The sequence below is a fragment of the Pseudorca crassidens genome, chromosome 11, assembly GCF_039906515.1.
Source record: "Pseudorca crassidens isolate mPseCra1 chromosome 11, mPseCra1.hap1, whole genome shotgun sequence".
Classification (NCBI taxonomy): Eukaryota; Metazoa; Chordata; class Mammalia; order Artiodactyla; family Delphinidae; genus Pseudorca; species Pseudorca crassidens.
The window spans coordinates 68,486,264-68,508,039 of NC_090306.1; the positions used below are offsets into that span (position 1 = coordinate 68,486,264).

Consider the following 21,776-nt stretch of genomic DNA (forward strand, 5'->3'; position numbering starts at 1 on the left):
TAAAAAGAACTATCCAAAGATTGTTTTTTAAAGTTCAATTTTAAAACACATTACCGGGGCTTCCCTGGTGGCGCAGTGGTTGAGAATCTGCCTGCCAATGCAGCGGACACGGGTTCGAGCCCTAGTCCGGGAAGATCCCACATGCCGTGCAGTGACTGGGCCCGTGAGCCACAACTACTGAGCCTGCGCGTCTGGAGCCTGTGCTCCACGGCAGGAGAGGCCGCGACAGTGAGAGGCCCGCGCACCGCGATGAAGAGTGGCCCCCACTTGCCACAACTAGAGAAAGCCCTCGCACAGAAACAAAGACCCAACACAGCCAAAAATAAATAAATAAATTAATTTTTTAAAAAAATTAAAGAAAAATAAAACACATTACCATATTCTGTTCCATTTAATAAAAGTAAGCAGAGAATATAATGTAATTTTTAATTCAAGTGAATAAAAATTAATTTTATTTCCAAACTTCAGTTACTTCTATACTTGCAAATGTATTTGATATTCTCAGTTAATATTATGATGCCTCAAAGTATTTAGTTAAGAGTTTTTCAATGCTCTGGATATAATACAGATGGTGATAAATGTATGATTTAATACAATACTCTCCATGACAGCTTGCTTGGATTAATCTCACTTCCAATGGACTAACAGTGAAGGCTGGTGTCTATTCAGTAAACAGCTCAGCACAACACATCACATGCAGTCATATATACTTTTCTGACAAGGGCCTTTGGGAGTTGGTTGCAGTAATCCAGACCCATTCCCTTCTCCAAGAAAGTAGGGGAGAAGAGGGGGAAAAGAGTGACACTGACAAAATAGTCAAGTAAGGACAGGATTTTGCCATCTCCAAAATCCCCTGGAGTGAACAAGTGGGCTGCCACTAAGCTTATATCAGACCTACCTCAGCTGGTGGAAAACATGCCACTAACAGTCAAATTTATAGGAAAACATCCCCTTTCCCATCTGCAACCTGATGGCGAGGAGGTTCTCAGGAAAAAAGAGTCAAAAGAGACTCCTTTCTCCTCATGCCTGAGAAATGCACGTTCACTGGGTTACAGAGGAAAATGTCATCAAGTGAGGTTATGGAAATTGGGAAGTACTATGTGGAAGCAAGTTGCTACATAAATCAAGGTGTCTTGATTGCCCTTATTTTTTTTCTCATTTGAAAAATACAAGTCAGATAAAATTACTGACTATGTTATAGCCCTAAATTCTTCTTTAAGATGGCATTCCTACAAATACTTAATCTGACAGTGGTATTTCCTGAAATTCTCTCTTTGCGCTTACAACAGTTACTAGATTAAAGAAGTAATTTAATTCTCTGACTTTCAGAGGTGGTATTTCTGGGAATGATATTAGAGTATAGCTATTTGTAACTTTAGAAAATCCCTGCTCAAATGGCAAAGTACCCCTGAAAATGTCACCACTGAAAGTTCCCACGTTGTCACAAAAAGCACAGAACATGAAATTTATTTCTTTAACAGTTCTGATTTGATATTAGTTGACTAGTGATTTAATTGTTTAACATGGTACATTTGCTGAGCAAAGGATCTAGAATTTAATGCAAAGTCTAAACTGGGTCTAAAATTGCTAATGTATTGCTCTCTTTTTAATTTTACTTGCCACATTGTAAAATGGAGTCAATGATAGTTTAAGATAACATTATATAATAAATAGTTACCACTAAAATTGTTATAGTCTTAAAATCTTATAGAAATCATCCTTAGTAAAGGGAAAAACAAGCCAACTCTTATCTCCTTTTATGCTACTTAATTCACTTCATTACAGATTGAGTGAACACTAATGATAAACCAGCAACTAAAAATTGAGTTTGCATTATTATGCAAATAAAGAAGTAGAAGCTTAAGGAGTTTAATAATTTTCCCAAGAACACTCTGTTTGGGCTGGCTATTTGGGCCTTTCCACAGCACATATTCCAGGAGGCTCAGGTGGAAATCACAAGGTTCCTTATGATATAGCATGAAAAGTCCCAGAACATTGTGTCTATTGCATTATTCTGGTCAAGCAAGTTACTAAAGTCAATCCAGAATCACTGAGAAGCAAACTAAACTCCACTTTTCAGTGGAAGAAATAGTAATGAATCTGTGGCCATAGTTAATCTACCATAATGACTAGTATATACTTGCAGTCTCTATTTCTTTACCTTTCACTGATTCCACTGACCGTAATCTGGCTCTGCCTCTATCACTATCCATGGTCACTACAACCTTCAAAACAGAGTGTTCCAGCCCTGGGCAAGCTTATCCTCCAGCCCTGATATCTTCCCTGATCTTCAGACCTGTATATCCAACTGATCTTTAGATTCCTATCATCTCTTGAATGTCTCAATGGTACCTCCAAGTAAACACATTCCAAGTTAGGTTCAAGCTGTTCTGCCTCTCTCCCTACCTCTTAACCTGGCACCCTTTCAGTGTTGACTCTCTCAGTGAATGATATCACCAGTTATATAAACATGAAACTTGGGACATACTCCTGATACTTCAATCTCTCTTACCTCTTGTCTAATTCACTACAAAATCCTACAAATTTATTGTCCTTAAATACCTCTCAATCCAAACTATGGTTATCGCTATCCAGGAATGTCATAAGACCTTCTTAACCTGTTCCCCCATAATTTCTCTGGGCCTCCCATTTCTGGAGACAGCATCCAAGTTTGTCTTTGGGGACTGTCCCTTTCCTCTTCTCAGGCCATGTGGTTCAGGTGGGACTGAGTGTACCTCCAGAAATGAGCCTGACCATGAGTGTGTCCTCTTCCTTGGCCACATGATTGTTTCATGGATGGGAGTGTGACCAAGTTGTTCTATAAGTGTCAGTCCTGGGATATTTGCTGGAACTGTAAGGAAAAAGTTTTCTTTCTGCTGAGGTTCTAATATAAGAGATTTTTTTACTCTAGGCTGCCAGCTGCCATGTCATCCCTGGGAGAGGAGATCCTGCCTAAAAATAAAGCCAACACAGTAGAAATCAGATCTGTGACACAGAGTGATATATCCCTGAAAACATCATTAAGTATCTGGATCCCCAAATGCCTGAATATCTGCTCTTGGCCATGCTTTACAAGTTTGGAGCCAACAAAGATCTTTTTTCTTAAACCAGTAATAGTGGGAACTTGGTTAACTGAAACAGAAAAATCTTGCATAATGCCATTCTTTGATCTTTCCTATTTATTGCAGCCAGAGCAATCATTTCAGAATATTCATCTCATCATGTCAATCACCCCATTTTCCCTCCCAGCTTATTGCACGTAGGGTATCGACAGAACAAGCCCCTTAATGTGACCGTCAAGGTTCTGCGTGTCTACCTCCTATCTACCTCTCTAGTAGTACGTCTTTCTGGTCAAGTCCTTGTTCTCTCCACTCCAGCTACATAAGAGACTTCTATCAGTCACTACGTTCCCTCTTACCAAAGGAGCTTTACACATTCTCTCTGTCTGCAATGCTCTTCCCTCCTCCACTTCCCCTAGTCCATTCCCACTCCTTTCAGACCTCAATTCAGGCATCAATTCTAAGGCAAGATTTTCTTGAACTCTTTCACAGTATCAAGTCCTCGTATCCTACGATTTCAAAATACCATATACCTCTTCTCTGTAGCATGTCTCAGAATTGCAATTGTGCATTAATTAGTGTGATGACTAACATTTGTTTCCTCCACCTTGAGAGCAAGGACCTGTCTTGCTCAACCCTGGACTATATGAGAATTGATATTGCTGAAGCTTTTGTTGTGGAGTGCACCCTTAATGTTCAAACTTTCTTATTCATAGAATTCCTTGACACTATTTTCTACTTTTCTCATAATTTTCTGTTTTATGTTAATTTCTTATACTGACCTCTCTTATTCTGGCCAATTTTCATATATTAATTTTTTAGGGTTCTGTTGTGTGTCCTCTTTTCTTTTTGGTCTACTGTGGACCTTTCCCACTTCCATAGCTTCAACTCCCACCTATCTCCTATGTAGAGATGTTTCTACTATTGCTTCAGTCTTACCTTTCCTAAGGAAAGCTGCCCCACATGCATCCTTTGATTGGCTTGGCTGGCCTTTTTAGTAACTGTTAATCAGTTAGGGATGGGTATCTGATGTGAGGGCAACCAATCAACAGACTGAACAACATTTATGAAATGCATAGCTTGATTTCAATATTGTATTGAGATAAACAGATTCTTATTATCATGAGTCAGACTAAAACATAGAGAAATTAAATCACCATTTAATAGTGGGAACTAAATTGAAAGGTCATGATGTTGATGGGACTGGAGAGTTTATGAAAGGCCATACACAGGCTGAAATTATGGGAGAACATGAGTTAAGGTAAACCAAAAAGCCAATTGGTAGTGGAATACAGTGGATTCAGAGGCAGAAGAGAACACAGCGCCCACTATTTGTAGTACATATAGGTCCCTGGATAAGAGTTGAAGTTGACCACTAATTTACCACTAATTAGCTGAGGGTACTTGGGTAAATTACTTAGATTCTCAGAAGCTGTTTTTTCACTTATAAATGTGGATAATAACAGAACAACTCGCACGACTTTTTGTGAGAGTGGCATGACATAAGGCATAAAAAATGCTTAGCTTAGTGCCTAGTCCATAACACATACTCATACAATGATAATAAAAGAAAGTACAATGATCGAGATTTAGGATGAAGACTCATGAATGCTTGACGTGGGGATCTTTGGAATTATCTTGATTCCAAAGAAGTCCTCTTGGTTTAGTGACCATTGGCTCAAGTGATTCCCTTATTACTTTTCATGGGAGTCATATATGAGCTACCCTGAGTGGATCTGTAACTAAAAGAATCACAGTAAAACATTCTCCAAATATTAATCTGCAGATTTTTCTTCAGAAGGCCATTCATATACTCAGTGATCGATGGACTCTTTCCGCCTTGGTGGCAACCTCAACATGGACAAAATTTGACTTGTCTTTTACTCCTACATGTCGTATTTCATTTCGTAGCACCACATGCATACGTATGCATGCCAAAAATTTTAGAATCATTTTTGATTCCTCCTTTTCCCTCAACAATTAATTTAGTTTGTCTGGATCATAACGCAAAAAGGAATTGTTAAAGTAATAGTAGTAATAGCAGTAGAAACAATAGTGTATTTCCTCAATAAGCATAATTTTCCACACTGCAATTTATGAAATCAGTCTGAGTTTTATAGTCTTTGACTACATTCATGGAATAGGATGCCTTTTCTCCTCCAAAAAGTTACAAATTGGACATCTTATAATCAATGAGATTTTAGGGTAAAGTAAATGTTGACTCTAAATGAAGTTTAAGAAGGGACATTTATTCATCACTTTCTTTTATATCAGAAACTGAGTTTTACATGCCTTATTGATGTTGATCATGAGTGGATAAAAATAATTACCTCCATTCATGGGGTGACTACTATGATCCTGGAACAGTTTTTGAAGTCTGATATGCATAATATATAGCTAAGCATAAAAACAGCTCACGGAGTTGAGTATTACCCACTCCAGGCTACAGCTGAAGAAGGCCTTACACACAGAGGGGTAAATAACATGATTAATTTAAAAGCAGAGTTTCTGTAAACTCTTCTGTTACAGACCTATGAAGCAACTAGAGTTCAGTGAAAACCTGAGGCAAGGCGAGGCTCCTGAGCAAGTATTTAACTTAGATCTTGAAAATGGTGTTTTGGTATCCTGGTTGTTTGGAATGGAGAGCGAGTAAAGAGAACTAATTAAGAGGATACTGTAATAGCCCATGCATGAGGTGACATTTCCTTTAGCCCTTGCTGAGCTGTCCAGGCAAAGGGGGCTCTCAATGAAAGTTGTTGACTGATTGAACCACTGAGGTGGTGTCTGCATGATGCCAGACATCTGGATATAAAGACGAAAATCCAGTCATCCAGATGGTAAGGTTACATGATACAACACCATCAAACATTTAAAACTTTTAACTGATTGACTGCCTTTCTTACTTTACATCCAGATAAACAGCATTGAGTTAACTCAGCTTGAGCATGTACCAATTGCTATTCCTTGCTTTTTTTCAGGGAATGGTTAGGTTGCCATGCTGATGAATCACTAAAAGAGTAATGGTGGTATACTAGACAGGTGAACATGGAAATAAATGAGAACTAGTAAATAATGAAGAAAGTGAAAGCTTCATATGATCAGAGACGCATTTTAAATACTATTTGTTGTGGTTGCCCTCTTTGTCATTCAAAGAATTTTCATTGGGTTGGGTGTCTCAAGCTTATAGCATTACAGTTCCCTAAGTAACTATTATTTTTTCACATCAAAGCTAACTCCTTGAAAATATTTCGCAGACAATTAAATGTTAACACTTTCCTTCTGCGCACAGTTAAAATGAGATATAAAAACGAAGCACTGTAATATCATATTTAGTTCACTAAAAGTAAATTATCCTCCTAAGTAACTATATTGCATATAATAATGTATTTTTAAAATCCCAATTTTGATAAAATCATACTGCTGTAAGTAAGTAATGATGGTAATAGAAACATACCTTTGTTCTTTAAAAAACTGTCTCCAAGTAAATATAACTTGAAAATAAGGATATTAATTTATCATTGAAGATAATGCCTTTTAATCATATTCATTCTATGTCCAAATGCTAAGTTGACCTGTTGTAAGTGAAAGTTTGAGTAAAGCAACTGGTTAACTGGGTGTTTTGTGTGAATGATGATAAAGAGATTGATTGATATGGGGTTGGCCTTTTTTTCTTTCTTGAAGAAATTACTGATTTTTAAAGTTACTTTTTGAATCACTTGGGTGGCTTTACATTTTGTGAATAGGGATAATACTCTTTTGGAAGATAAGCTTTCTACACAGGAAAGTGACAAAAAATTGAGATGATTTCCTGAATAACGAAACCCACAACTCCATTGATTTAAGCTGTCAAAACTTTTTGGAAGGATTATGAGTTTGTGGCTAAAGAATACTAAAAGTATGTGGGTTTGTTTTGTTTTGTTTTGTTTTGTTTTGTTTTGCGCTGCATTATTAGTACCCTCAATGCAGAACTGTTCTATGTATCCCTAGCACCTGGACTTGCTTCAGGCGTTTAAATGCTCATTAAATGTCTATATTCTTTTTTTTTTTTTTAAATGTCTATATTCTTATATCAATCTGTATACTTGTGCAGAAACTCTACTGGAGGAATTCAAACTTCTTCCCATATCTAATTGTAGCTCAGAACAACTATCCTGCTTTAAGTGTTATAATCTCTTTCAGAAAGACAGGATATATGATATGAATAGTCTCATACAAATTTAGAACCAATTCAACATGAAGAAATGAGTATCTGCTACAAAGACAGCTCTTTACAGTCACAGGCTTAATAATAGAGCTAGAAATAATTGCATAAGAACAGTCTGCCAACATTTGAATGGCAGAAAGAAATTTTTATAAAGTTACATGAAGAATTTTGAAAGTCTCTCAGGCTTGCTATGCTGGATGGATAAATGTCTTTTATATTGACATACTGCCAACTCAAAGCATCTAAAAGCCTTTCAGAATTACATATAAACACAAATCATTTCACCCACCTCTGGGCTGGAATGTGACAGCTGGTTAAAGTAAGCATAGCAACACCACACAACAATGTCAAACAGGATGAATGGCTTAACCAATCAAAAATAGAGCATCAAAGTAAAACTGCTCAAATTAGACTTCTGGCCCGGCAGAAAGGTTAAATGTTCTGTACTGGTATAAAGTCTCTAGTATACTTAATGACCACGAAAGTCATGTTAGTATAACCAACTGAATTCAAGATGTGATTCAACAGCTCAAGAGTTCTTTAGTACTATCACATGGAAACGTTTGTGGTTTTCTGATCCAACATAAAGAATGTAGAAAGCTATGTATATAGTACTTAAGGGAATGACCTGTGAAGTAAGAGTGACCTTGGTCAAGTCACCAGTTCCCAGCTTATAAGTTGATCAAACTACTTTCCCTCTCTGTGCTTTATTTTCCTCAGTCATAACAGAATTCTTAATACCCATTTCCACAAGATATTTTTAGTGTTAGTTATATGTATGTGTATCAAGCTCTGAAATCAATTCTTAGTACATAGAACACACACCATACATGGAGCAAATTATTTTGCCTATTAATGGTCAGCAAAATTCATACAAAATGTCAGGGAGGGGATTTTGAGAATTATTTCCTAATACACTAAATTATTCTTAACCTAGGGATCTGACAAGTTGTTGACCCAAGAGGTTGTTTGGTTTAACTTAAGACATTACAGCAGTAGTGACAGATTAAATACCATAGCTACAAGTTATATTTAGGTGGAACCAGAGAAAGATAAGCATACTAATTATTTTTCCTTTTTTTTCTGCCTAGCAATAAATACTTAATCAAAATTCCAAGATGAATTGTTTCCAGCTCAGTTTGACAAACTCTAGAATGTTCAAACAGATACTACTGTTTAAACAGGAAGTTATATAATGCTGTAATATTAAAGTTATTTAAATAAATTACTTAAAATCATTGTTCCTTTTATTTTGGTTAATGTACAAGTTCTAATAAAATCTTATCTTCAACTCCAGAGACTATATCTTCTCCATTCCATCTCTTTTCTAAACTTTGGCCTTCATTCTTTGAATGAATAACTAAAGATATAACTTTAAAATGTTTTCACAATATAAATTAAATTCTGAAATATGAACAAATGTATGTGAACATATAATACAAAAGTGCTACAAAAATTAGTTCTTAACAATCCTTAGAGAAAAATATCTGAGTTCTATACTGAAATCATATACCAGTGATTGGTGTTAAGTGATCTACAGTCATATTACAACCATATGCTCTTCAATCTATCTAGGTTAATATGGCTATTTCACCATATGTGAGAAAATCATTCTTAATCCTTACTCGAGTATGGTAGGCAAAATCATCCCTTCTAAAATCAATGTATAACAAAAGTAGAGCGGCAAGACTTAAAGCTCACTGAAACTAAAATACATAGGATTCTAATTATTAGTATAATCCTCTCCGGAGATTAATTCCTAAAATCATGGCTATTAAGTTTCATGTGTTATATTTACTGTGGCACTTGGGAACACTGACAAAGGGTTGAGTATCTCCGGTATGCCCATCCTAGCTTTACTCACTGAGCCATATCACTTGCTGGTAAGCTATATAAAAGACTTCTATTTTTATGGGTGGTATTTTTTCAATTATTTTATGTATTAGCTCCCAGTAAATGTTCAGTCAAAAGTAATGACATTTTATAGGATTTTGCAAACTCCTCCACGCAGGACTTGTACTACATATTCCTATGTATTAATGCACAAAGAATGATGGTGTGTTTGGATGAGGGAACTATACATTTAATTGCTTCATTATTTTTTCCTTTTGAGTTTTTTCCAAGTTTTCTAAATGGACACTTTAATAAAGAAAACAAAACAGTGCACAACTTATACAAACTCTTCTTATATAAACATTATCCAACCTGTAATTTCCTCTTTAGAGTTAGTTGACTTTTGAAAGCAGCCCTAATGTTTCATGTGCTGTTTGCACACGGATACATCTACTCTCATTAGATATGACCAAAAGAAGAAAGGGTTGGGATGGGTTGGGAGAGAAGGAAGGTGTATATGAGGGGTACTACCAGACTTACTAAAAACCCATTAAGCTCATACAGAACTCTGACAAAGGGCTTTGCAAACGCTAATTGGAGTATATGTCTTTCCCTACTGCCCCTGTGACCATCAGACCACTCCCTAAAAAATTATCCCTCCCCACATATTATTTACACTCAAGACATCTGCTTTGAGAAAGACCATACTAATTTAAAGACACAGAAAAATAATGATTTCAATCTAAGAGCTCATCCCAAGTCTATTTCAGGGCCAAGAACAGGTGCTAATAATTACAACTCCAGTATCTCTGCTTCTCAATAATTAGCCTTTAAATGCAATTATTTGTTGTAGCTTACTGCAGTATAATAGCTTATGTTAATCCCTTTGCATAATTTGTATTAGTTTTTATAATTATAAGACAAGTCTCATTCCTATAGCCAATAGTTTAATCAACATTTAGATGTATGTTTATTACCAGTACATCCCTCGTATTTTTTACTTTCAGTAGACAGAGCCATCTCTCCCTGAAAAAAACAGGTGGTCAGAGTCATCTGGAGAATATCAGAAGTCCTAGGAAAATACTAGATTTTCTGAAGACTGGAAATGAGGGACTTGTAATTCTTTAATAATCCACAAAATAACATGAAGATGCATACTTTATGTTACTTTTCCTAACCGATTTACAGAAAATTTTCTAATAAAAATGATGGGCTGGCTATAAGTTGGTGATAAAGAAGAGAAGCTGAAAGAAGAAAATGTTTTCATGGGAACTTCCTGATGTAAAATATAGGGGATTATCAGGGATGAAATTGCATGGTTTCCATAGGAAATCTGACCAGAGGAGGGAAGAGACACAGAGGCACCTGGAACACATTTCTTTATTGTTCTTCTCCCCCTCCAAATCCCTTTCTAGGTTTTTGCTCTTGATTTTTGCTATAGTGGCATATACCATCATATTTCAAATATTCTCTCAGTGAATTATGAACCCCAAATAGCTGTGAGTAATGTCTGTAATGCTTGCCTTCTAAAGGACTTAAGCTGAGCTGCATAGTTTATAGCTGGTAAACTGGGAGTCAATCTTTCACTGCAGTGATGTATTCATTGCACTAAGAACTATTTCCATTGTAAATTAATTCTTGAAATGTTGGACCATAAATGTCATCAGCATCATTACCCAATCTGCTACCAGAAGCAGTGACTCAGTCAGTCTGCTGCAGGTGCTGGCTTCTAAAAGCAAGGTGCTCCAAACCAAACACATTAAACCATGACTCCATTCTTAAGGGCAACTGCTTTCAAAGGCCTCTTTGCATTATGCTGCTTGCAAAGAGATTAATGGATGCCATTTCTGATATGCAACTGGCTTCAGGGTTTTTCTTTTGCTCTTTTAGAAGGAGGTAACTTTCAATGCCTCTTAACAAATATATTTCCCAAATGTTCCTCCTTTAGAAGGCTCCGCTAGTTCAATCAGAATTCACCCTCTTTATGCCTTTGTTTGGAATATATGGACTTAAAATATAACCAGTTGTCAGGTCTTTATTGAGTCATCAGTGTGCAGAGAACTTATGTGGAGGCATAAAAGAATCAGGCAATACAGGGCTGCCCGTAAGGAGCTTAGGTTTTTGTAGGGTGAGAAGCAACCCTACCATGATGAAAACCAGGCAACAAATAATATATAAAGCCAATTTCAGGTATTAGTTACTCGGGGCCCTCATTGTACATTTTGCAGTGTTTACTAGGGAAAAAATGTTCTTGGACAAACCAGAGTAACATGAAAGTTTACATTTTGGGCAGATTTTGTTGAATAGTACATCATTTGGAATATTAAACTGATTTCACAATTGCTATGCAGAGTAGACAGAATTTTAAAGGTAGTTTTCTTGTTTGTTTTTAGAAGATGTTCTTTCTTTTCAAACTGTTCAGGTTAATTCAGTGGAGTGTGCACAAAATCTAAAGCTCAGGATGCATCAATCTGGTGAAAAACCTTTTGTGCTGTCGAAGAAAACTGTTATTTCTTTAATCTTCTGATTTTGTAACCCAGGTAAGCACTGAAGAAGTGTTCTGTTCCTTTAAGAACTCGGTTGGAAAATGTTAAAAACCCTTCACCTGAGAAAAAAAATGTGATTTAGAGAGAGGTCAGTGAATACATGGAAGTACTGGGAGGCGAGGTGGGGTGCCTGAAGAGGGGTAAATGTAAGTAAAGTGAAGAAAAAAAGTCATTCATCTGAAAGCAAAAGTCTGATTGAATAATTCTAAATTGGTGTTCAATCAGTTTAAGTAATGAGTGGCCAATTGGAGTTCCTCAACTCCTGACATCTATTTATGTCTTTCCTCCCAAAGGACTTTAATTCACTGCCTTGTTTTAATAACAGGTATTTACTGAGAATTTACCTGAGGACAGTCACTGCAATCATTCCTCTACATGCATTATTTTACAGGTTATGAAAGCATGTGAGGTTAGATTAAGAACTTTACTCAAATGTTAGACTAGCATTCAAGCCCAAGATGTATGACAGAATCATTCTTTTTTCCTATAGTTAGATTATTCACATTCAAAAGAAGGCAGAGTAAACCTAATTATATCTCTGCTAAAGAATCTGCATTTTATCCTTTTTTTTCTTCCACCTTTCCCAGTTCTGACCTCTTCCTCTTTATCATCTCCATCTCATCTCATCAATTCTTAATTTTAAGGTCAACATAAATGCTATGTCAGTGCTACTTGAGCTGTGCACATCATCAATAAACACAGTAAAATAAGTTCAAAGGAAGAATTAGCTATTCTGGTCACTTTTTTCTAAGAGGTTAACACTATTCAAGTGTTAAAAAAAAATTTATGAGCCCTTCCAAAATAAACAAATTGTGGTACCTAATTTCAAGAGGCTTACAATCACTTGTGGAGGAAAGAAACAGACATTTTTTGCCTTTAAGCTTCAATCTGACTCTGACACTGATCTTCAAGCACTAGTTACTGAGCTCACTGATTAATGACGTTGTAGGGAAAGGAAGCGCACAAGACCCTTTCATCACTCTATCAATCAAAAATATTTACTGAGATGTTTCTTAAAAATTCAAATGTAAATGATGAGAGGCAATTGGATATATATGTTTGAAGTTTAAAAAAAGGACTGGGATGGAAGTAAAACTTTCAGATTTTAAATTAGCTAAATATTCCTTGAAGCGATGAACATATTGGAAGGAGTGTAGAATGAAGAGAAGATGATTAAGAAGGATCCTTAAGACTGCCAATATTTAAATGAATCAGGGAAAGGAAGACAAATTGGTGAAGGAGGCTGGGAAAGTGCAGTCTGACAAGTCTGAGAAAATGAGTAAAGCGTTATATGGAAGCCAACGGTCCAAATATAATACATGCGGTTGCTGTTGTATGTTTAGTTTTGTGGCAATTAACAGTGTCAGTTGATCTTGATTTGATGGGGGAGTGAAGATGGGGTTATTTATTACCAAAGCTTGTGTTCCATAATGCTTTATAAAGTGGGTGGCAGGGGAGTGAGCAGCACAGGACTCTAAGAAAAAGAGTCAGACTTCTGGTTTCAGCTCTAACATGGAAAAACTTTGGAAATCATCCACCTGTCCTTTATTTGCATAGATGTGAGGCCTGTGTATAAAACTTAAATATTATACAAATTACTAGAGCCAATAAGAGTTCAGGCAGATGGCTAACTGTAAGATCAATATCTGAAAATTTCTTATTTCTTGGGAGAAATTTTTAAAACTTTATTGAAAAATATTCAGAAATATCTGAATAAAAAGAAAGGTATACTATATCCATAAATAGGGGAATGGGATATTTTACTCATGTCAATTTTCATCAAATTTAATCTTTAAATCCAGTATACTTGCATTGGGGAATATGATGAGATAACTCTAACATTTATGTTGAATGACCAGGATACAAATGAAGAAGCCAAAGGTGGGGTACTTGCTCCACCTAATATTAATATTTACTATAAAAGTTATAGTAATTAGGCAGTTTGATACTGATTCAGGGACAAATAGAGCAGTGGGGCAGAGGAAGAGGATAGAGAGCCCCCAAATAAACAGACCCACCCATATGTGGACACTTTATGAATTATAGTGGTGGTATTTGAAATTCAGTGGTGAAATTATGGCTCTTCAACAAATTGTGCCTGGACATTTTATTATCCTAAGAAAAAAAGAAAGAGAGAGAGGAAGGGAAGGAGGGAGGAAAGGAGGGAGGGAGGGAGGAAGGAAGGAAGGAAGGAAGGAAGGGAGGGAGGAAGAAAGGAAGGAAGGAAGGAAGGGAGGGAGGGAGGGAGACTTTTAGGTAGAATGTAAATGTGAAAAGCAAAACTTTTAGAAGAACATATAGAAGAATATCTTTATGATGTTCAGGTGGATTTCTAACATAAGACACAGCACAAAACACAAAAAGAAAAAAATGATAAATTCTTCTACATTAATATTTTAAGTATTATTCATCAAAAACGTAATAAAAAGTGAAAATATAAGCCACAAATAAGAAGGTTTTACAACACATCAACCAACAAAGGATTGTATCTAATATACATATATAATATATAGGTGCATATATGTATATTAAAATATTTAAATAAATAATGAAAAAGTTAAAAACTGGGCAAAATATGTAACCCAGAAAATCATAAGAAAGGAAACTGGAAACCTGAATGGCCAATAAACATATAGAAATTTGCTCGACTTAATTTGTAATCAAGGAAATACAAAATGAAGCTATAATTGGCTCTCATTTATGCATAGCAGATTGGCAAATGTTGAAAAAGCCGACAATCCCAGGTGTTGGGAAGGATGTGGAATAATGGGAGCTCTTAAATGCTGCTGGTGGGAGTGTAAATTAGAACAAATATTTGATAATCACTTGTCCCTTAACTAATAATTTTAATCATGTACATGGCTGTGACAAAACAATTTCATTCCTAAATATATAAACCCTAGGGCAGAAGTCTTCTGACTGAGTTACTTATATATCTCAAAGTATACAAAGACTTTCCAAGATATTTCAAAGGAATAGGGTTTCAGGTGCTCAATTCCCATATGCACACTTGCTTAAAATTGGTGTGCATGAGAACACATCTCAGCAAGTTTCTTACGTGTTCTTCTCCATCTCCCCTCTCAAACAATCTTTCTTCCATTTTATGAGTCAAAGATAATCCTCTCGGGCTTCCCTGGTGGCGCAGTGGTTGAAAAGTCCGCCTGCTGATGCAGGGGACGCGGGTTCGTGCCCCGATCCTGGAGGATCCCACATGCCGCGGAGCGGCTGGGTCCGTGAGCCATGGCCGCTGAGCCTGCGCGTCCGGAGCCTGTGCTCCGCGACGCGAGAGGCCACGGCGGTGAGAGCCCCGCGTACCGAGAAAAAAAAAAAAAGATAATCCTCTCACCCATCCTAAACCTTACTAGGGTACATTGACCCCAGGTGCAAAAATCACCAGGATGCCAAACAATGGAACAAATATTGGTGTATGTATTAGGAAGGTGAATGGCTATAATGACTAACATAGCCTTTTGATGACAAGTAGTTTCTAATCATCCCCTTTTACTTATTTAATGTAGGACCTAATCAAGGTATTTACTAATAGGTCATTAAAAATAGTGTTTTATTGTAGAGCCCTATGTGATTTTGACATATAACTCAGAAACAATTCAATGAACTAAATGACATTAGTTATTAGTCGGCTATCTTCTTCCGTTCATACTTACTTATGTGAATAAGATTTCTTAGTGCTTATTTTTATGAAAAAATGGATCTGAACCCTGTTTTACTTTAGCGATTAGTAACATTCTTCGATACATGAATTGACAAAGAGGACTGTCTCAAAAAATAAAGTATTTCATTAAGGAATATTTCCAATATAATTTTGCTTTTTATGTTTAAGAATTAGCAAAACTAAACATTAGTTATTTTGATCAATTATGTATTACTACTAATTGTAAAATCACAACTTAATCCCAAAGAAATTTTTTAACACTTAGGATTTTATAGTCAGAGGAAGTTTCATTTTTTAAATTTAAATTTTATATCTACCTTTGTTGCAGGAAATTATAACAGTGAGATCAATAAAAGACCTTGAGTCATAAAAATTATAATGTATTAAGATCATATGGGCAAAATAAATAGAAGCACAAGTTTGAAAAAAAGGGATATGTTTGTTTTGTTTTTTGCGGTACGCGGGCCTCTCACTGTTGTGGCCTCTCCTGTTGCGGAGCACAGGCTCCGGACGCGCAGGCTCAGCAGCCATGGCTCACGGACCCAGCCGCTCTGTGGCATGTGGGATCTTCCCGGACTGGGGCACGAACCCGTGTCCCCTGCATCGGCAAGTGGACTCTCAACCACTGCGCCACCAGGGAAGCCCAGGGATATGTTTTAAACTTAATGTATTTTAAGTGGAATAAAAATATGAAGTACAATGCAAAGTATCAGATCATATATGTCGTAAGAGTATCATTTCTTTAAAATGCTATTTCAGTTACACGTGTGTGTGTACAACATGTGTGTAGGAATGTGTAGGTATCTATGTGTATAATGAATCATGATATGTAAAAATAATTTTCATGAGAGTAACAGCAAAGATCATCCCAACTCAGGTCATTCTGATGCAGCAAGCCACATAATCAGAAACAATAACCTAGGAGCAGTAAGGCTGAAAGAGTAAGACTTTAAGACTTTGTCCTACCAAATAGATATTTTAATGTATATGCACGTATATGTGTATGTATGTATAAAATTATTTAAGATCTCAAAATACATATTTGGGAATCAACCTGAACTCTTGAGAAAGAACTGATAGCAAGGAACATAGTTTTCAGGAGGCTGTGGGGTACAGGACACATTCAGTAGCCAGAAGAACCCTGAATCTTAGAGATAAATTTCAGGAGAAAGAAACAAACACACACATATACCACAGTAGTATGAATTAGGTTGATAGGGAGAAGAAACCTACTAAAGTAAACAGATCCAGCCCATATAAGAACATAGACACGTGGGTTGAGGGCTGAGCTTGGGGAGAGCCTTACACTATAAAAACCTGATGAAGCTCTATTCTTTTACATCTTAGGTTAGGAAGTTGGCATCTCCAGAAGTAAATCTCAAAATGGGCATCTGTGTGCAAGTAGTTTATTAAAGAAGTGTTCCCAGAAAAATCTGGTAAGAGAGTGAGAGAGTCAGAACAGGGAAGAGGAAGAAGCCAAGAAAGGATATGATTTCAGACAAAGCTCCAGTAACAGCCTGATGTCACTGGGATCTCTGGAATGTAAATTTTGTCTTAGAATTTGTCCTCTCTGTAGGCAAAGGATCTGGGCTTTCATATTTAAGTATCAAGTCAGTCACGGCCTAAGGGCCCTGCTGGTGACCTCCTAGGAACTTCCTGCTCTCTGCACTTTCAGGGAAAGTAGCTCTAGACAGGGTCAGCACTTTGTGTGGGATAATAACTTTGGCATGCCAGTCATAATACATAAATACGATTTAATTACAATGCACTTTATAAGCTTTAAGAAGGAACTATTTGGCATAATTTAGAGGGCAAGGGGAGGATATGGGAAAGAATATATTTCCTGAGTTTAGCCTGAGCTCATGCTATGATAAATCTGCCAGTTTGCTGACTGTATCTCTAGCTACTAGAAAAGAAGACATCCAGGAAAGGTATGTAAGTACAAATGTAGGGTTTTTTTCAGGTTTATTGAGGTAAAATTGACAATAAAAATTGTTTATATTTAAGGTATACTGCTTGATGTTTTAATATATGTATATATTGTGAAATGATCACCAAAATCAAGATAATTGACGTATCTGTCAATCCATCACCTCACACAGTTACCATTTTCTTTTTTCTTGTGGAAAAATCTACCTCTTAGATTTCAAGTTTACAAATATTTCTTGGCTGCTTTCAGCACCAGGTGAGAGAAACGCAAGTCTGGAATTTATGCCTTTATAAGGAGGCAGATATAAAAATGAAATACCACTAGGAATTATAATCCAATAAAGAGGAAGATGTGAGTAATGGTGCATATTAGAGTAAATAGCATTTTGATTAAAAGGTTTAAAAACTCATTTTCTTTGGAATAATCAAAGGTGATTATTAAAGGTTGGCCCTTCTAACCATCTATCAGCTAGAAATGTTTTGGGCTGAAAGTAGCAAAAACCTCAACTTTCAATGGTTAAATAAATAGGATAATACAGTGGTCAAAGAGTAGGTCCTGGACATGAATTTTGTAGATTCAAACCTTAGATAATAAATTTATGCAAATTATCTAATTTCTCTGTGCCTCAGCACCCTCATCTAAAAGTGGGGATAATAATGGTGTCTATATGTAGTTGTGAGAATTAAAGTTAATACATGTAAAGTACCTGAAGTATACATGTACATAAAAGGGTACCTGAAATACAGTGAGTAATATATAAAGAAATAACTTAAAATGTGTCTTATATAAATAAAACCATAGAGATGGTTTTATTTTTATATATTTTTTTTAATCCCTAGAATAAGTTACCAAAGGAGGTTCCTTCAGCCCCTACAACAACCCAGGCTTTACTTCTGGAATGAATAGCTGCCTATTCATTTTTTATGCAAGTGGAATACCACGTATTTATTTTTATGTCTTCTACCTTGCTTAAAACAAAATTCAGGCATCTTTCCATATCAGCACTGCAGGTCTCCCTCATGCTCTTTAAAATCAGTACAGTATTCCATTATACGACTATACCATTATTTACTTTACACTTTCCAAACGGATGAGCATTTGGGTTGTTTACAAACAACACTGCAATGTATATCCTTGTATATAGATCTTTGGATATTTATATGAATATATTTGGATGGTAAAATTAAGAGTTAAAGGATTTGATGTGACCCTACTCTGTGTAGACTATTACCGTAAGGATTAAGAGGAATTCAGGAAGATGAGAAAAATGATAGAACATGTTAAAACTAGAAATTTAAATATATCTCACATGATTTAGAACATTCTGTGGTTAAATCTAAGTAAATGTGTACTAAAAACTGGGACTGAATATTTTAAATCGATTTGACTAATCCTATAAGGAAATCCACCATCAACAAGTTTTTCTTGTGTATATAGAGCTTCTGATCAGCTTTTCAGAGCCGAGCTTTTAAACATGAGTAGACAACCAAGAATAAGCAGATGTACAATGAAAGAAAACATAATTAATAGAAAATAAAATTTTGGAGGAAACAGACACTGTGCAGAGAGAAAAAAAACCCTCCAAGAATCTATAAAAATATCTCCATGGGCAATCGTTAAACAAATATTTAAGGGCCTACTATGTGCCAGGCACTAGGGATTCAGTAGTAAGTAGAACAGACAAAAGGCTCCACCTTGTGATGCTTCGAAATTATTGTATCATGAAATAAGAAATTACCCTACAAAAGGAATATTTGGAGAGCAAAAGAGGTCATGGAAATATAAAATATGAAATATTCAAGAGAAGGATTGAACAATAAAATTAAAGATACCTCCTAAAAAGTAGAAAAGACAGAGCAAATAGAAAAGATTAGACATTTTATTGGACCAGGCCAAGTGTTTTAACATCCAAATAATAAGAATTCTAAGAAAGAATAAAGAAAGCGGTGGAAAGGAATAATGAAAAAACTTCGAAATATTCCCCAGAAATAAAGAACAGGGTTCGTCAGGTTGAATTAACCATTGGTGCACAATGAGTGAATACGCGGCCAAATCAAATAACATCAGTATGCAGTTTCAGAAGATCGAGGACAAAGAGAAGGTTCTGAAACCTTCCAAGAGAACTCAGATTTATACATACGATCAAGATCTGAAAGGCAATAAACATCTTAGGAGCAATGCTGAAAGATTGAAGGCAGAAGAACAATACCTTCACAATTCTGTACAAAAGTTTTTTCAATCTAGACTTTTTTCAATTAAGTGTGAAGGTAGAAAAAGGGCATTTTTAGTAGACATGCATAGCTTCAAAAAATTTACCTTCTTTCAGAAAGTTTCTAAAGGATGCATTTTACAAGTAGAAAGGAGTTCTACTTGTTCAAAGAACAAGCGAAACAAAATCCACGAAACGGGAAAGCAAACACAAGAATGGGTTAATGGGAAATTTCAAGGGGACAGCTGTTCATCTGGCCAATCAGACTGGAGCAAGACAGAATTCACCAGAATAAATATCTTCAGGAAGAGAAAACTGGAGAATACCTTCTGTTTTTAAATATATCGAGAAGTAATAACGTGGGAATGAGTGAGGAGATGAACTTAATATAAATGTACAAAAAACTCACACAAGAACAAAAGAAAACAGAAATGAATTCTATGGAAAACAAAACATTGTGCAGGAGGGGAAGAATAACCCATATGATATATGGCCCCTCTGTGAGTAGCACTTACAGAACCCCAAGACCTAAGACTAGGAGTAATCTGGAACGAGGATGACATCATAGGCTGGTCGGTGGATTTTAATTCAGATACTTGACGTCAGTTCTCAACTGATTTTGACCACAAAACGTCAAAGGTTTTTTAGTTGGTTGGGTGGACTGAAAAATATGGCCACAGTATTTTGCTGCATATCAACCGTGGGCTGATCTTGTGGCTTGCTTTAGCAAATAAAATGTCGTGTGACACTGTACAGGTTCTTGAACCTAGAACCCATGAAGTCTTGCAGCTGTCCCCTTCCCACACTTGGAACTCTGAGACTCTGTAAAGCAGCTCAACCAAGCCTTTTTGAGATGAAAGAGTACATAGAGAGAAAGACCCTGCCGTTCCAGCTGCCCCGGCCAAGCACGATCCCCCAGCAACACACCAGCTGAACGCAGCCCCGTGAGGAAGCTCAGGTGAGACCAGCAGAAGAGCCATCCAACCAACCCGCAGAATCATGAAAATAATAGACTTTTGTGGTTTTCAGCTACTATATTTGGGGGCACATTGCTCTGCAGCAGTAGACAATGGATACAGCATATTGTATTTACTTGCCACTTCTTCCCTCCCCAGCTCAATTTTATCAATCTTACCCTGAATATTACTTGCTGTTGCTTTCCCCAAGACATTTCCTAATGTAGGAAATATTTCCATTATTAAAACTGTGTAAAAAAACTTGTTTGTTGTTTGGTTTCACATTCCCTTCTAACATATACTCAGCACCTACCGTGGATCAGGATATATATATATATATTTTAACATGAGGTCTAGCCTCTGACTTCATTTCTGGCCATTACCTCATTCCATCACTTGACCTAGTTGCAATCCTCCAACGGTGACATTTATCTCATGTCTCTTAGTCTTGAACAAGACACCGTTCCCTCTCTCCGGAGTACTCTTCCTTCCTAATCAGCCTCGCAAATGCTTACCTAGACACGTGGTAATACTGCCTTTTCTTTGCAAAGTTTAAAAATTTGCAGTGTGGGATCCTCAGTGACCAGGTCTAACTTGTTTCTACTCAGCATATTCAAAGCGTCTTTATTTTCATCTCCCACTAGAATCTGCGCTTATGTTGTGATTCTACACTAAATGACAAAGCCTCCACTTTCTCCTGGGCCCAAGCATAGTGGTTGTTCCCACTGCTTTTCATTGTATTATTTTTTAGGCGTGTGAAACCAGCATGCTTTGGAAGGTTTTCACCTGATCTCCACATTGGTTCAGTTGCAGAATCTTCTTCAGCAGATTCCCGAACTGATGCTGCTTTCGAAATATTGAAGCTTGTATTCCAGGGTCCAATAAAGACCAATACCTCTGCTATGTGCTCCCCAAGACACTGTCTTCCTGAAGCTTTTGAAGGTTCCAGATCTTCCTCGTGCATATTTTTCTTACAGAGCTGCTATATTTTATTTCCCTTTAATATTCTCCTACTCTGCTTAGAAGAGTTAAGTCCAGCTTTTACAGTTAACCTGATTCTTAAGTTGCTCCCTTTCCTAGTTGAGACAGGTGGAACTAACACTGTTGGCCAAACTTGAATGTCTTGTTCTTTCCTTTCCTATCTTTGTTTTCTGGCTCAGACTTATCTTTCTTACATATTTCTCTAGATTTTGTCTCCTTGGTGTCTGCTTTAGACAGAAATATCAAGTTTAAGGGGCTGCTAAAAGCTTCCATAATTCAAACAAATTATGTCCACCTTTATTTTCCCCAAGTCAGATAATCTCACCCAGGAGATGTTCTTCTATCAGGCAAATATTCAGATCAGGCATGGACGCTGTTCTTCTCC

General features: G+C 36.5%; 1 protein-coding gene across 1 annotated transcript in view; it reads right to left on the reverse strand.

Annotated features, from left to right (window-relative positions):
- Positions 1-21,776, reverse strand: part of LIN7A (lin-7 homolog A, crumbs cell polarity complex component) — a 365,099-nt gene that overhangs the window by 96,107 nt on the left and 247,216 nt on the right. The window lies entirely within an intron of this gene.